The 15,884-nt window shown below is 42.4% G+C and overlaps 1 protein-coding gene across 5 annotated transcripts in view; it reads right to left on the reverse strand.

The window, feature by feature from the left end:
* The window catches only part of CCR3 (C-C motif chemokine receptor 3), a 91,351-nt gene that overhangs the window by 36,019 nt on the left and 39,448 nt on the right, over nt 1-15,884 (reverse strand). For all 5 annotated transcript variants that reach the window (XR_004182176.1, XM_017955501.3, XM_021934483.2 and 2 more), the window contains exon 2: nt 14,261-14,478. The gene's annotated coding sequence lies outside the window, so the exon portion shown is untranslated. The remainder of the gene's footprint in view (nt 1-14,260; nt 14,479-15,884) is intronic.

Genomic DNA, 15,884 nt, shown 5'->3' on the forward strand with positions numbered 1-15,884 from the left:
CTCGTTGTCTCATAACCTGGTTAACAATTGGTATTGTCTATTGTCAGGGTTTGTTTTTTGTTGTGGTCGGCTTTTTTTTTTTTTTTTTTTTGACAGAGTCTTGCTCTGGCACCAGGCTGGAGTGCAGTGGCACGATCTCGGCTCACTGCAACCTCCGTCTCCCAGGCTCAAGTAATTCTACTGCCTCAGTCTCCGAAGTAGCTGGGATTACAGGTGTGTGCCACCATTCCTGGCTAATTTTTGTATTTTTAGTAGAGACAGGGTTTTACCATGTTGGCCAGGATAGTCTCAAACTCCTCACCTCAGGTAATCCACCCACCTCGGCCTCCCAAAATGCTGGGATTACAGGCGTGTGCCACCGTGCCCAGCTAATTTTTGTGTTTTTATTAGAGATAAGGTTTCACCATGTTGGTGTTGGCCAGGCTGGTCTCGAACTCCTGGCCTCAGGTAATCTGCCTGCCTCAGCCTCCCGAAGTGCTGGGATTACAGGCGTGAGCCACTGCACCTGGCCCAGGGTTTGTTTTTTTGTTGATGTTGTTTTGCGTTTTTTTCATTTTAGCCATTCTGGTGGTTATGTGCTGCTGTCTCATTGGTTTGTCTCATTAAAACCAGTGGTTTTAATTTGCATTTCTCAAATGATTAGTGATGCAGAGCACCTTTTCACATACATGTTAGTTATTTGGACATCCTCATCTATGAAGTGCCTAATCAAGTCTTTTGCCTATTAAAAAAAAATAGGCCATTGGTCCTTTTCTTATTAACTGACAGGAGTATTTAATTTATTTTGTATATGCACTCCTTTATTTGAAAAAGGTCTCCCTGAGCTGTCTCTGGCTGTGGGCACTCATGCTGCTTTCTACCCAGCTCCTGGTACCCCCAATCACACCTGATGGAGATTCTATTTACCGACACCTCTGGGCTTATGTTTCTGAACCTGCTCACATCATCCACTGTCCTCTAGTACCTCTATCCACGTCCCATACCTGCACCAGCACACTGTCCCTGGCCAAGTTTCGGGCAAGCCATGGGATCTAGAATGTCTCTCTCCCTTCTTTCTCAGTAGTCAAAAGACTTCTTGCTTCCTGAAACTGAGGCAGGCTGAAAAGGGAAAACAGATTTATACAAGTGACATATGATAATGTCACTCTGAATAAAAGATGTCAAACTGTGCTTATCAATAGTCACACATGCATACGTGCACACACACCTGCACCCATGCACACAACATGCGTGCACACACGTGAGCGTCAAGTTTAATCGGCAAGTCCTTACACTGACCACCTCTTATATCTATGCATCTCAGTGCTGGGTACTGTGGAAAACAAATGAAAAAGGATTGGGCATGGGCCCAGCAGCTGAAAAGTTTACAATTTAGTTGGAGAGAAAAGATGTAATACAGATGACATGATACAAAATGCTGTGTATTAGACAGTATGTAAGCCCAGACTCAAAAGAGGTTTTATTTGTTTGTTTGTCTGTTTTCAAGACAGAGTCTTGCTCTGTCACCCAGGCTGGAGTGCAGTGGCATGATCTCAGCTCGCTGCAACCTCCACATCCTGGCCTCAAGCAGTTCTCCTCCCTCTGCTGGGATTACAGGTGCCTGCCACCACACTGGACTAATTTTGTCTTTTTAGTATAGAGACAGGGTTTCACCACATTGGCCATGCTGGTCTCAAACTCCTGACCTCATGATCCGCCCGCCTCAGCCTCCCAAAGTGTTAGGATTACAGGCGTGAGCCACCGCGCTTGGCCTCAAAAGAGTTTTAAAACTTGGCATGCAAGACTGTAAGTGTTAACTTGGGCTGGACCTGGACAGGGAGTTTTTAGAGCACTTCCTTAATACACTCTCTCCTTCCCCTTTTTAGCATGGAGGGTTTCTTGACAGTTTTCTTGCACATAGGAGACACTCAACAGATGTTTACCAGTTTGATTGAGGCATAGGATGAGGAAATAAATAGCCACAGAGCTCCCATCAGCTGAACACTTACCAAGTGCCAGACACATATTGAATTTTATTTAATTCTTGCAACAATCCTGAGAAAGAAATATTACTCTCACTGTTTTAAAGGTGGGGAAGCTGAGGTTCCGACAAGCAGTAAAGAAAAATGCCCAAGGTGGCATGGCTGGCATCTGAGGGCTGTGCCAGGTCTGGTGTGCCAGAGGACTTGCTGCCTGTGGCAAGATGCTGCCATTGTCTGTTGCTTGAACAAGGTGAGGAGCACAGCATGCCTGGCCATGCGTGATGTCTGAGGTTAGAGCCCAGGACCTAGGGCACCAGATCTGTGGGGTGGGGCCCTGAAAGAGTAAGGGACTCTGGAAGTTTTTCTCCTGAGTTCTTTACCAGCCTGGCAGTACCCTTCAAGAAGAAACCTAGGGCTTCCTGTTTGGTGGCTTCAGAGGCAAGGCAGCAGCAAGAGGGCGACAAATTAAATAAGAGAAAGTAATGCAACCAGGCTGCCTGTCAGCCCCTCTAACTTCTCCAGATTATCATACTGGACCCATCACTTGCCCAGTCTAGCTAGAAGTTCATCTATCCCCATGAAACTCCCATCTCCCCACCTCCACCATGGCCATCCAGGAATGCCCTGGGTGTACCACATTCTGTGGCTGCTGTGTTGATATGGATTGGTGGTGTGGCATGATACACGGTCCTGCTTCCTCTGTCTCACTGCTCTGAAACAGGAATTCAGACATGGGCCCTTCGACATGGAAAGCATCACAACTTATTGTCCTAGAGAGTGGGACAGCCTGGGAGGCCTGCCTATCTGAACTTCAGGGCTCCTACCCAGGCCTCAGGGGGAATCTTCAGTGCCAGTCTGTGTGGAGGAAGCCTGTAGGAAATTGTGTGGACAGCAGTGGCAAGAGAGGGGCTGGGGAGGGTCTAGGGGGCACATGGGAGGAGGAAAGGCAGGCAGAGCTAAGGGCAGGGTGGCAGTCAGTCAGGGGCCCTGACACAGTCCTTCATGGACCCACCCCCTTCTTTGTCTTCAGTGGTCTTGGGTAGGTCTGGTTTGCAAGGGGCAAAAAAACACAGGATGATCCTTTGGAAGAAGTGAATGCACATTTCAATGACTGGAAACCTGCCAGGGGTGCTTGGAGGAGAGCAAGCTCAAAAATGAAGGCTTAAGCAAAACAAAATAGCCCTACTCCAACCCACCCCCCAAAATAACCCACAGAGGGAAAAGGAAGATAGGAATAAGACTAAAAGTCTAGAAAAGGGAAGTGCAAATTGGGTTCAAGATGCTTCAACTGAAGGCAGAGCCGTGTGGTTTGAACTGTTTGTGTGTCTTGAACCATAGCCCAGCCAAGAAGGCTGAGGGGCAAGGCCAGGACCTCTCTTTGTGAAGCAGGACTGGGCTGCGGGGGGCATGTGAGGAGTACATCTTGCGTGTGCAGGAATACCCCTACAACTAGGGAATCAGGCCCCAGTTACTAGTGGGAAGAGTAGATATTAAAGTAAAAGCTATTTCTGCTGAAACCAAATATTTTATATAAACTCAGATACAATATTTGGTGCTGTGGTCAGATCCATTTGTCCTTGAAGACTTAAGATGAAAGAAATGCAAACATCTTCCCTGTACATTCATGGCCTATAGGTACTTTGCAATGGTGTGCTGGTAAGTGTTTAACAACCAGCTTTCTGGAGGAAAAATCAAAACAGGCATAACACGCCTGATATAATAGCATCAATTTCCAATTTCCTTGGTGTAAAAACTCTCTGTGGTCAAGTTCAAGCTGTGAACTTCGTATCACTAAGGTGAAAGTGGGTAGTCTGAGTCTAACAGAGGTTAGGTAACCACAATAACAGCGTTTGTTGAGTTTACATTATTTGTCAAACTCTTTATGTGCATCATTTTATTTTATTATTTCAATAGTTATTGGGGAACAGGTGGTGTTTGGTTACCTGGGTAAGTTCTTTAGGTGTGATTTCTGAGATTTTGGTGCCCCATCATCTGAGCAGTATACACTGCACCCAGTGTGTATTCTTTAATCCCTTGTCTCTTTCCCACCCTTCTGTCTAAGTCCCCAGAGTTCATTATGTCATTCCGATGTCTTTATATCTTCATAGCATAGCTCCCACTTATAGGTGAGACTGTAGGATGTTTGGTTTTCCACCCCTGAGTTACTTCACTTGGAATAATGGTCTCCAACTCCATCCAGGTTGCTGGGCATGCCATTATTTTGTTCCTTTTTGTGGCTGAGTAGAATTCCATGGTGTATGTATACTAGATTTTCTTTATCTACTCGTTAGTTGACAGACATTTACTTTGGTTCCTTATTTTTGCAGTTGTGAATTGTGCTGTTGTAAAGATGCACGTGCAGGTGGCTTTTTCATTACAATGACTTCCTTTCCTCTGGGTAGATACCCAGTAGTGGGATTGCTGAATCAAATGGTAGTTCTACTTTTGGTTCTTTAAGGAATCTCCGTACCATTTTCCATAGCAGTTGTACTAGTTTACATGCCCACCAGCAGCGTAAAAGTGTTCCCTTTTCACCACATCCCTGCCAACATCTATTATTATTATCTATTATTTTTTGATTTTTAAATTACGGCCATTCTTGCAGGAGTAAGGTGGTATTGCACTGTGGTTTTGATTTGCATCTCCCTGATAATTAGTGATGTTGAGCATTCTTTCATATGTTTGTTGTCCACTCACGTACCTTCTTTTGAGAATTGTCTATTCATGTCCTTAGCTCACTTTTTGATGGGATTATTTGTTCTTTTCTTGCTGATTTGAGTTCCTTGTAAATTCTGGATATTCACCATTTTGTCATATGCATAGTTTGCAAAGATTTTCTCCCACTCTGTGGGTTGTCTGTTCACTCTGCTGATTATTTTCTTTTGCTATGCAGAAGCCTTCTAGTTTAATTAAGTCCCACCTATTTATCTTTGTTTTTGTTGCATTTGTTTTTGGGTTCTTGGACATGAACTCTTTGCTTAGGCCAATGTCTAGGAGAGTTCTTCTGATGTTATCTTCTAGACTTTTTATGGTTTCAGGTCTTAGATTTAAGTCTTTTATCCATCTTGAGATGATTTTTGTCTAAGGTGAGAGATGAGGATTCAGTTTCATTCTTCTACATGTGGTTTGACATTATCCTAGCACCATTTGTTGAAAAGGGTGTCCTTTCCCCACTTTATGTTTTTGTTTGCTTTGTCAAAGATCAGTTGGTTGTAAATATTTGGTTTTATTTCTGGGTTCTCTATTCTATTCCGTTGGTCTATGTGCCTATTTTTATACCAGTATCATGCTGTTTTGGTAACTATAGCCTCGTAGTATAGTTTGAAGTTGGGTAATGTGATGCCTCCAGATTTCTTCTTTTTGTTTAGTCTTGCTTTGGTTATGTGGGCTCTTTTTTGGCTCCATATGAATTGTATGAATTGCTCCATATGGATTGTTTTTTTCTAGTTCTGTGAAGAATGATGATGACATTTTGATGAGAATTGCATTGAATTTATAGATTGCTTTAGGCAGCATGGTCATTTTCATAATATTGATTCTACCTGTCCATGAGCATGGAATGTGTTTCTATTTGTGTCATCTATGATTTCTTTCAGCAGTGTTTGGTAGTTTTCCCCGTACAGATCTTTCACCTCTTAGGTTAGGTATATTCCTAAGTATTTTATAATATTATTTTTTGCAGCTGTTATAAAAGGGGTTGAGGTTTTGATTTGATTCTCAGCTTGGTTGCTGTTGGTGTATAGCAGTGCTACTGATTTTTGTACATTGATTTTGTATCCCAAAACTTTACTGAATTCATTTATCAGATCTAGGAGCTTTTTGGATGAGTCTTTAGAGTTTTCTGGGTATATGATCATATCATGGGCAAACAGTGACAGTTTGACTTCTTTATTACCAATTCGGATGCCCTTTATTTCTTTCTCTTGTCTGATTGCTCTGGCTAGAGCTTTCAGTAGTATGTCGAATAGAAGTGTGAAAGTGGGCATCCTTGTCTTGTTCCAGTTCTCAGAGGAAATGCTTTCAACTTTTCCCTTTTCAGTATAATGTTAGCTGTGGGTTTGTCATAGATGGCTTTGATTACCTTATGGTATGTCCCTTCTATGCTGATTTTGCTAAGGGTTTTAATCATAAATGCATGCTGGATTTTGTCAAATACTTTTTCTGCATCTATTGAGATGATTATATGATTTTTGTTTTTAATTCTCTTTATGTGGTATATCACATTTATTGACTTACATATGTTAAATCAGCCCTGCCTTGCTGGTATGAAACCTACTTGATTAAGGTGCATTACCTTTTTGATATGCTGTTGAATTCGGTTACTTAGTGTTTTGTTGAGGATTTTTGCATCCACATTCATGAGGGATATTGATCAGTAGTTTTCTTTGTTCATTATGTCATTTCCTGATTTTGGTATTAGAGTAATACTGGCTTCATAGAATGATTTAGGGAGGATTCCCTCTTTCTCTATCTTTTGGAATAGTTTCAGTAGGATTGGTGCCAATTCTTCTTTGAATGCCTGATAGAATTCAAGCTGTCAATCCATCTAGTCCTGGACTTTTTTTGTTGTTGTTGGCAATTTTTAAAATTACCATTTCAATCTTGCTGCTTGTTATTGGTCTGTTCAGAGTTTCTATTTCTTCCTGGTTTAACCTAGGAGGGTGGTATATTTCTAGGAATTTATCCATCTCCTCTAGGTTTTCTAGTTTGTACACATAAGGTTGCTCATAGTGGCCTTGAATAATCTTTTGTATTTCTGTGGCATTGTTTGTAATATCTCCCATTTCATTTCTAATTGAGCTTATTTGGAACTTCTCTCTTCTTTTCTTGGTTAATGTTGCTAATGGTCTATCAATTTTGTTTATCTTTTCAAAGAACCAACTTTTTGTTTCATTTAGCTTTTGTATTTTTTTGTTTCAATTTTATTTAGTTCTGCTCTGATCTTTATTATTTCTTTCCTTCTGCTTGGTTCAGGTTTGGTTTGTTCTTGTTTCTCTGGTTCCTTGAGGTGTGACCTTAGAGTGTCTATTTGTGCTCTTTCAGAATTTTTGATGTAGAGGGTTAATGCTATGAACTTTCCTCTTAGCACCGCTTTTGCTGTATCCCAGATATTTTGATCAGTTGTGTCACTATTGTCATTCAGTTCAAAGAATTGCTAAATTTCCCTCATGATTTTATTGTTAACCCAAGGATCATTTGGGAGCAGATTATTTAATTTCCATGTATTTGTATAGTTTCAGCAGTTCCTTTTAACTTTTAGAGTTAATTTCCAGTTGTATTCCACTGTGGTCTGACAGGGTACTTAATACAATTTCAATTTTCTTAAATTTATTGAAACTTGTTTTGCGGCCTATCATATAGTCCATCTTGGAGAATGTTCCATGAGCTGGTGAAAGGAATGTATACTCTGTAGTTGCTGGATAGAATGTTCTGTAAACATCTGTTAGGTCCATTTGTTCTAGGGTATAGTTTAAGTCTATTGTTTCTTTGTTGACTTTCTGTCTTGATGACCTGTTTAGTACTGTCAGAAGAGTACTGACTTCCCCTATGACTATTGTGTTGCCATCAATCTCATTTCTCAGGTCTAGTAGTAATTGTCTTATAAATTTGGGAGCTCCAGTGTTAGATGCATATATATTTAGGATTGTGATATTTTCCTGCTGGACTAATACTTTTATCATTACATAATGTTCCTCTTTGTCTTTTTTAACTGTTGTTGGTTTTAAGTCTGTTTTGACCGATATAAGAATAACTACTCCTGCTTGCTTTTGGTTTCTATTTGCATGGAATATCTTCCCTCCCCCTCACTTTACCTTAAGTTTATGAGACTCCTTATGTGTTAGGTGAGTCTCTTGAAGACAGCAGACACTTTGTTGGTGGATTTTTATCTATCTGCCATTCTGTTTCTTTTAAGTGAAGCCATTTATATTATCTATATCTAGGCCATTTATATTCAATGTTAGTATTAAGATGTGAGATACTGTTCTATTCATCATGCTAGTTGTTGCCTGAATAACTTCTTTTCATGGTGTTATTGTTTTATAGGTCCTGTGAGATTTTTGCTTTAAGTAGGTTCTATTTTGGTATATTTTGAGGTTTTATTTCACAATTTAGGACTTCTTTTAGCAGTTCTTGTAGTGCTGGCTTGGTAGTGGTGAATTCTCTCAGCATTCGTTTACCTGAAAAATATTTTATCTTCCTTTATTAATGAAGCTTAGTTGGACTGGATCCAAAACTCTTGGATGATAATTATTTTAAGGAGGCGAACGATAGGACCCCAATATCTTCTGACTTGCAGGGTTTCTGCTGAGAATTCTGCTGTTAATCTGATAGGTTTTCCTTGTAGATTACCTATAAAGGAAAAGCTGAGGCTTTTGCCTCACAGCTCTTAAGAATCTTTCCTTCATCTTGACTTTAGATAACTTGATGACTATGTGCCTAGATGATGATCTTTTTGTGATGAATTTTCCAGGTGTTCTTTGAGCTTCTTGTATTTGGACTTCTAGATCACTATCAAGACTGGAGAAATTTTCCTCGATTATTCCCTCAGATACGTTTTCTAAACTTTTAGATTCCTCTTCTTCCTCAGGCACACCAATTATTCTTCCAGAGACACAGGTGCCTTCACAGCTCACCCAATGTGTGCAGTGTGTATATGGCACAAGGTCCTTGCTCATTCACTTGGCACCCCAACCTGGGGGGCATTTCATGTCAACACAGAAAGTTGCATAGTATTCCAGGGGGACTTAATCAGTCCCTTACATTGCAATGAACATCCTTGTAATCTGTATCTTCTGCCATATGTGTAAATATTTGTAAGATAAATTCATAAAAGTGCAATTGCTGGAACAAAACATGCATACACTTCAAATTCTGATAGCTATTGCCAAACAGCCCTCCATGGAGTGGGACCCAATTTACCTTCCCATCAGCAATAGGCAGGCATGACTTTTCCTCCACAGCTTCACCAACTCAGTGCTGGAACTAGATCTGAAGTCAGGTGTCTGACTCCCAGATTCTGGCTATTCCCATGAAGTGAAGCTGCAGGTTGGGTCTCAGAAGTAGCCATCTACTGGGGCAGCCTAGTGAGCCTGCTCCCTACAGCCCATAACCAACCAAAAAACGGTTACTGAACATCTACAAGCTGAAATGTGCTGGGATGTGCTGGGTTGTTCTGTGGCACTGTTCATTCATCTCTGGCCCTCTTGGTCCTCTGGCAGACTCCAACTCATTTCTCTAGCCCCAGGGTAAACATCTCTGCAAAGTGTTTTCGATGCCAGCTAACTTCCTTTGTGTCTCTCTTGAACCCCACACAGACTTCTATCCCACTAGACCGTGATCCTCTAGACAGGGTGTCTCACACTGTCGTGTGCAAACAAATCTCTTGGGAATCTGATAAAAATGCAGACTGCCACCCAGTAAGCCTGTGGTGGGGCCTGAGAGTCTGCATTTTTGGTAAGCTCTCAGGTCTTGCCATCACTTTGAACACCAGGGTCCAGTACTGATTCTCAAACTCTAGCATAAACAAGAAGCACCTGGAGGACTTGTTAAAACACAGATTCCTGGGTCTAACCTTCAATGGGGCCTGAAAACCTTCATTTCCAACAAGCTCCCAGGTGACGCAGTTGCTGCTGGTTCACATACCTCACCTTGCATAACACTACCTCCAGGCCCGACCTAATTCAACTTTTAGGACTCTTAACCACTCCATGCTTGACAGAGAGAACACATGCTTAATAGGTGTGTGATGGATGAGGTGTAAGGGAACAAATACCAGCATGAGCACTCAGACTGGATGTAAGAAGTGACAGGAACATACCTGTGACTGTCTGCAGCTTAGGTTTGGAGTACAAAGAATCATTATTAGCTCTTCATTCCTGCCTAATCACCTTCCAGGTTCAAACCACAATGAGCCACTGCCCCATTCTTGCGAGTACTTAGATTACAGACCTACCAGGTTTTAGTTGTCAGCCCTTGCCACCAGCCTTTTCAGGTTCAATGGCCATGCTCTCGGGCTCTCTGCCAGCAGGAACCACCCCAGAAACTTGTGTGTTTGGGGACAGGGAGGGACATTGGGAGGGGATACTGTGCTCTTGGTTCATTCATACACTCTCAAATCCTGCCCCCCAGTGTCTGCTTTCTGCTAAGCACTTCCCTGTGCCAGAAGACCTGAAGGAAGGGGCTTCCCTGTATCATCCACATTGCCCTGCAGCATATATTACCCTCTGCTTGCCCAGGGAGGAAAGGTGGAGGGGCTGTCTCCTGGTCTCCCCAGAGGATCTGCCTCACAAGTGGCTGTTTTCTCACAGAACATCAGGGCTCCTTATTTCTATAAATTGGCAAAAAGGAGAAGCAGCCCTTTTCTCTGTTAGATGTCCTCATACCTCGGTGTGACACCAGCAGCCATATCCCTGAGCAGAACTGGTCTGAACATGTCACAGCAGAAAGATGGGAGGAATCTGGGTCCCAGATGAAGCTTCTAAATTAAATAACTCAGATAGGAATAATGCAATAGAGCAGGAAAAACTGACAAGATAAGAGAAAATCACTAGAGTAATGTCCTTGAGTGAGTGAGAGAGGTTGGGATCCTGCACAAGTGGAAGGGATGGGTTTAGACAGGAACATGGAGAATCCAGTCATGTAACAGGTGGGAAGCAGAGGAGATATGTCCAGGAAAAAAGTGACAGGTAGCAGGGGAGGTGGGAGGTGGGGGCTTGTAGAAAGTTTCTTCTGATGGCTTTCATTTTCTCAGTGAAATAGGAAACAAGATCATCAGCTAAGAATGAGGATAACAGGTGGTGTTGGAGGTTTAAGGAAAAGGCAAAAGGTGTGAAATAATGTCTAAAAGAGGGGAATGCAGTTGATGGGCATTTAAGGATGCTTTGGATACAGCTATCATCATTTAGAGTCACCCTAGTCACTGTGGTTGTGTGATTTTCTCTGGCTGTATTCAACTTCACAGATGCAAGTGGGGAGCTGGATCTAACCAGGACCAGAATTTTGCCAAGTGGGCATGATAAGATCAGAAAAATGCAAAGGAATTGAGGGTGTGCTTAAGGGAGAGACTGTAATGATGGGTCATGGGTTTTTAAGATGATGGGAAGTGAGGGCATGAGGAGACTGAAGGTCAGTGGAAAATTAAAATATCAATGGATTGGAGGTCCCACTGGGGTCAAAGAACTGTTAGAGTTGAGGTGTTGGAGTCAATGAGTAGTAAATGTAGGAGGTGGTGGTAGAGGCTGGATGCTGGCAGCAGGGAGTATGAAGAGCTACAGATATTAGTGATAGTAAGATTCAGGAGCTATGATCATGGGCATGGGTGACCAAGGTGTGGGGAAGACAAGACTATTAGAGGGATGAAGTTCAAGGGACTACTTGGCTTTGGAACTAGAGGAAATTTGTGCATTGTGGTAGAAGGTAAAATATGGACTCAAGCTCCCCCAAGCCTAGTACGCACAGCCTTTTACAATGTGACTTTGTAGCTCTTCCAAAAAAGTAGTTTCTATTTCCTGACTCCTTGAATACAGCTTGGCTTTGTGACTTACTTGCAAAAGCAGCATCATGTGATTTCTGAGGTTATACTTTAAAATGCTTTACAGCTTTTATTTTGTACTCTTGTAACTGGCCTGAGATAGACATGAGATGTCATGTCTATCTAGCCAATTGGAGGATGAGCAGCCACATAAAGGTGAATTGACAGTTGACTGCTGGCCCCAACCCCAGATGTGGGAGTGAGAGCACCTTGGACCACTCATCTAACTCACAGAATCATGGGAAAAAATGTCACTGTGATTTCAAGCCCCTGAGTTCTGAGGCTGTATGTTAGGATGTAAAGACAAATAGAAACATGTGAATAGTGAAATCATCAAGAATTATGACAAGAGAATGTTAAAGAGTAATTTCAAACCAGAGCTAATATCTAGATTTGTGAGAAAATAATGATTTCTTTTCTTTTTCTTTTTTAAGCTAGTTTGAGTCCATTGCTTTGTTATTTGCTGTCAAAAGTACCCAATTTATACAATGAGGTTTCAACACAGATCTCCCCCTACTCCCCCGAAGAAGCTTAAAAACCTCAAAGGTGTGACATCAGTCTTTCTTTGATGACTTCCTGCCATGGAGGATGGGAAGTCTTCAGGGAAGAGGTGGCCTCTTGGATGATCCATGGTGAGGGATCTCACACAGATGTGCCCAATGCCCTCTTTCGCTTTGGGGAGGACATGATGAAGCACAGTGGGGATGAGCAGGACAGAGAGAAGGGACAGAGGGGGCGAAGAACTCTGGGCCCCTTTCCCCTTGGTTTGTCATGTTGGAGTTTGTAGAATGGGAGGTGAGAGAGTGCCTGGGAGAGGCCAGAGGCCCGGCAGGCAAAAAGGGCGGAGATGCAGGAGGAAAAATGACCACCTTGATAGAAGTATGGAGTGAGGAGGGGAGGTGGAAAGAGAGGCTGGGGAAAGACAAGACAGGAGGAGTGGGGTACAGGGGCCAGGGTGGGGGAAATGAGGTGATGCTGAGGGACCTGCGGTGCTACTGCCTAAGACCCTCTTACGTCTCCCAAAACCACTTTTGCCCATCTGTGAGACACTAACCAATCCGACTTTGGTGTTCTGGAAATAGCCTGGGATCAGAAGCAACCTCTTTTGTCATGCAGACAGTGTGCCCCAGAATTAGGCAACAGGGACATCTCTGTGATCACGGCACCACCAAATTAACTTATTCATGTAGCCACTGAACCTAAAAGGTTTGCGTCAGTGACCACCAGGGTCCATGCAGTTGAGATGCCTGGGCCCTGCCCTGTCTTGGTTAAATCAGAGCATAAGATTTCTGGAATGTTGAATTTGCGTCAGGAAAGGAGAACCAGAAACAGGTCTTGGTCAAAACTGGATGCCATGGATGACATGTGCAGGTCATGAAAGGCAAATACGTGAGAAGGAACCAGCAGGCCAAGTCATGGGGCTGACACAGGAGGGGGTATCAAATTAAGGAATCAGAGCCTTAGACAAACTCAAGGTTAGAATCTTCAGGTGTGCACCTTATTGATACTTCTCTGTTTCCACCACATCGAGAGGCTACAGTCACTGCCTAAATGCTTATTCCCATGTGCTTGCTGGTGGAGAAGAATCTCCTGGGTATGAGGTTCAGTGACAAAAGCAATGGAAGACAATGTGTATTGTATTCACTCACCTGTGTAAAAAAAAGTGTGTGTGTGTGTGTGTGTGTTCTATGTTCAAAGTGACATGAGAATCTGATACTGTTGTTCCTTTTGGGAAGAGAAATAGGGGAAATAAGGGGCCAGGGGTAGGCAAACTTAACTCTTCACCTTATATTTTGTGTACTTAAAAATATAAACAAATTACATTTCAGAGAATTCCTGTAGACCAGTGATTCTCAAAACTTACTAGAAATGCAAATCTAGGTCAGGCATGGTGGGATCACAGGTCACACATGTAATCTCAGCACTTTGGGAGGCTGGGGCAAGAGGGTCACTTTGAGGCCAACCTAGGCAACATGACAAGACACCCATTTCTACTATATATATATATATATATACACACACACACACACACACACACATATATATTTTAATTAGCCAGGTGTGGTGGCATGCACCTGTGGTCCCAGCTACTCAGGAGACTGAAGTGGGAGGATCACTTGAGCCCAGAAGGTTGAGGCTGCAGTGAGCCATGATCATGCTACTACACTCCAGCCTGGAGGACAGAGCAAGACTATCAAGAACAGAAAACTAACACCCTAAGGTTCCTACCATAGGTGGGAACTGAACAATGAGATCACTTGACTCAGGTAAAGGGAACATCACACACCGGGCCCACGGGGAGGGGAGGGGGGAGGGATTGCATTGGGAGTTATAACCTGGATAAATGACGAGTTGATGGGTGCAGCACACCAACATGGCACGCGTGCTATTTATGTAATAAACCCGCGACGCTATGCACATGTACCCTACAACTTAAAGTATAATAATAAATAAATTTAAAAAAAGAAAAAAAGCAGCAAATTCTCAGGCCCCATTGCAGACTTACTGACCGTAATCTCCAGAGACAAGTCCAGAAATCTGTTTTAACAAGCCCTCTGTACATTCTGATGGATATTCAAACTTAAGAACCATTGCTTTAGGCCAGGGATTCTACTTCTCAGATTTTTTTACCTATTAAAATTCCAATGCCCAGGCTGCACCCTAGACCAAGCACATCAGAATATCTGGGGGTGGGCCTAGGAGTCAATTGTCCTTCAAGCTTCACATGTGACTCTAACACAGCAGAAGAAACACTGGTTTCACCTACCTTCTTCTAATTCTGGGATCCACCTCTTCCCAGCCTCAAATCTTGCTCAGCCTGTAGATGTGATAACCTGGAAATTTTTTTTCTTGGAGTTCTTCCACAATGGCTTCTGGCTTCTCAGTTCCCCACCATCGCTGATTTGGAGAGAGTGTGTGGTGAGAAGACAAGGCCCAGCAGTTGAATATGAGGTTGAACCTGATGACAGCCAGGGTCCATGGGCTCTGCAGGTGTTAAAGAGAGAGTCATCCCACGAGAACTACGTGAAAAATGCACAGGCTTCAGTAACTGACTTGATCAACTGGAAGAAAGGGTATCAGTGATTGAAGATCAAATGAATGAAATGAGTGAGAAGAGAAGTTTAGAGAAAAAAGAGTAAAAAGAAATGAACAAAGCCTCCAAGAAATATGGGACTCTGTGAAAAGACCAAATCTATGTCTGATTGTGTACCTGAAGTGATAGAGAGAATGGAACCAAGTTGGAAAACACTCTGAAGGATATCATCCAGGAGAACTTCCCCAACCTAGCAAGGCAGGCCAACATTCAAATTCAGGAAATACAGAGAACATCACAAAGATACTTCTCAAGAAGAGCAACTCCAAGACACATAATTATCAGATTCACCAAAGTTGAAATGAAGGAAAAGATGTTAAGGGCAGCCAGAGAGAAAAGTAGGGTTACCCACAAAGGGAAGCCCATCATACTAACAGTGGATCTTTCAGCAGAAACTCTAGAAGCCAGATGAGAGTGGGGGCCAATATTCAACATTCTTAAAGAAAAGAATTTTCAACCCAGAATTTCATATCCAGACAAACTAAGTTTCATAAGTGAAGGACAAATAAAATCCTTTACAGACAAGCAAATGCTAAGAGATTTTGTCGCCACCAGGCCTGCCCTACAAGAGCGCCTGTAGGAAGCACTAAACGTGGAAAGGAACAACTGGTACCAGCCACAGCAAAAACATGCCAAAATGTAAAGACTATTGATGCTAGGAAGAAACTGCATCAACTAACAAGCAAAATAAACAGCTAACATCATAATGACAGGATCAAGTTCACACATAACAATACTAACCTTAAATGTAAATGGGCTAAATGCTCCAATTAAAAGACACAGACTGGCAAATTGGATAAAGAGTCAAGATCCATCAGTGTGCTGTGTTCAGGAGACCCATCTCACATGCAGAGACACACATAAGCTCAAAATAAAGGGATGGAAGAAGATCTACCAAGCAAATGGAAAACAAAAAAAGCAGGGGTTGCAATCCTAGTCTCTGATAAAACAGACTTTAAACCAACAAAGATCAAAAGAGACAAAGAAAGTCATTACATAATGGTAAAGGGATCAATTCAACAAGAAGAGCTAACTATCCTAAATATATATGCACCCAATACAAGAGCACCCAAATTCATAAAGCAAGTCCTTAGACACTTAGAAAGAGACTCAGACTCCCACACAGTAATAATGGGAGACTTTAACACCCCACTGTCAACATTAGACAGATCAATGAGACAGAAAGTTTACAAGGATATCCAAGAATTGAACTCAACTCTGCACCAAGCAGACCTAATAGACATCTACAGAACTCTCCACCCCAAATCAACAGAATATACATTCTTCTCAGCACCAC

This window comes from Papio anubis, chromosome 2 (genome assembly GCF_008728515.1).
Source record: "Papio anubis isolate 15944 chromosome 2, Panubis1.0, whole genome shotgun sequence".
Taxonomy (NCBI): Eukaryota; Metazoa; Chordata; class Mammalia; order Primates; family Cercopithecidae; genus Papio; species Papio anubis.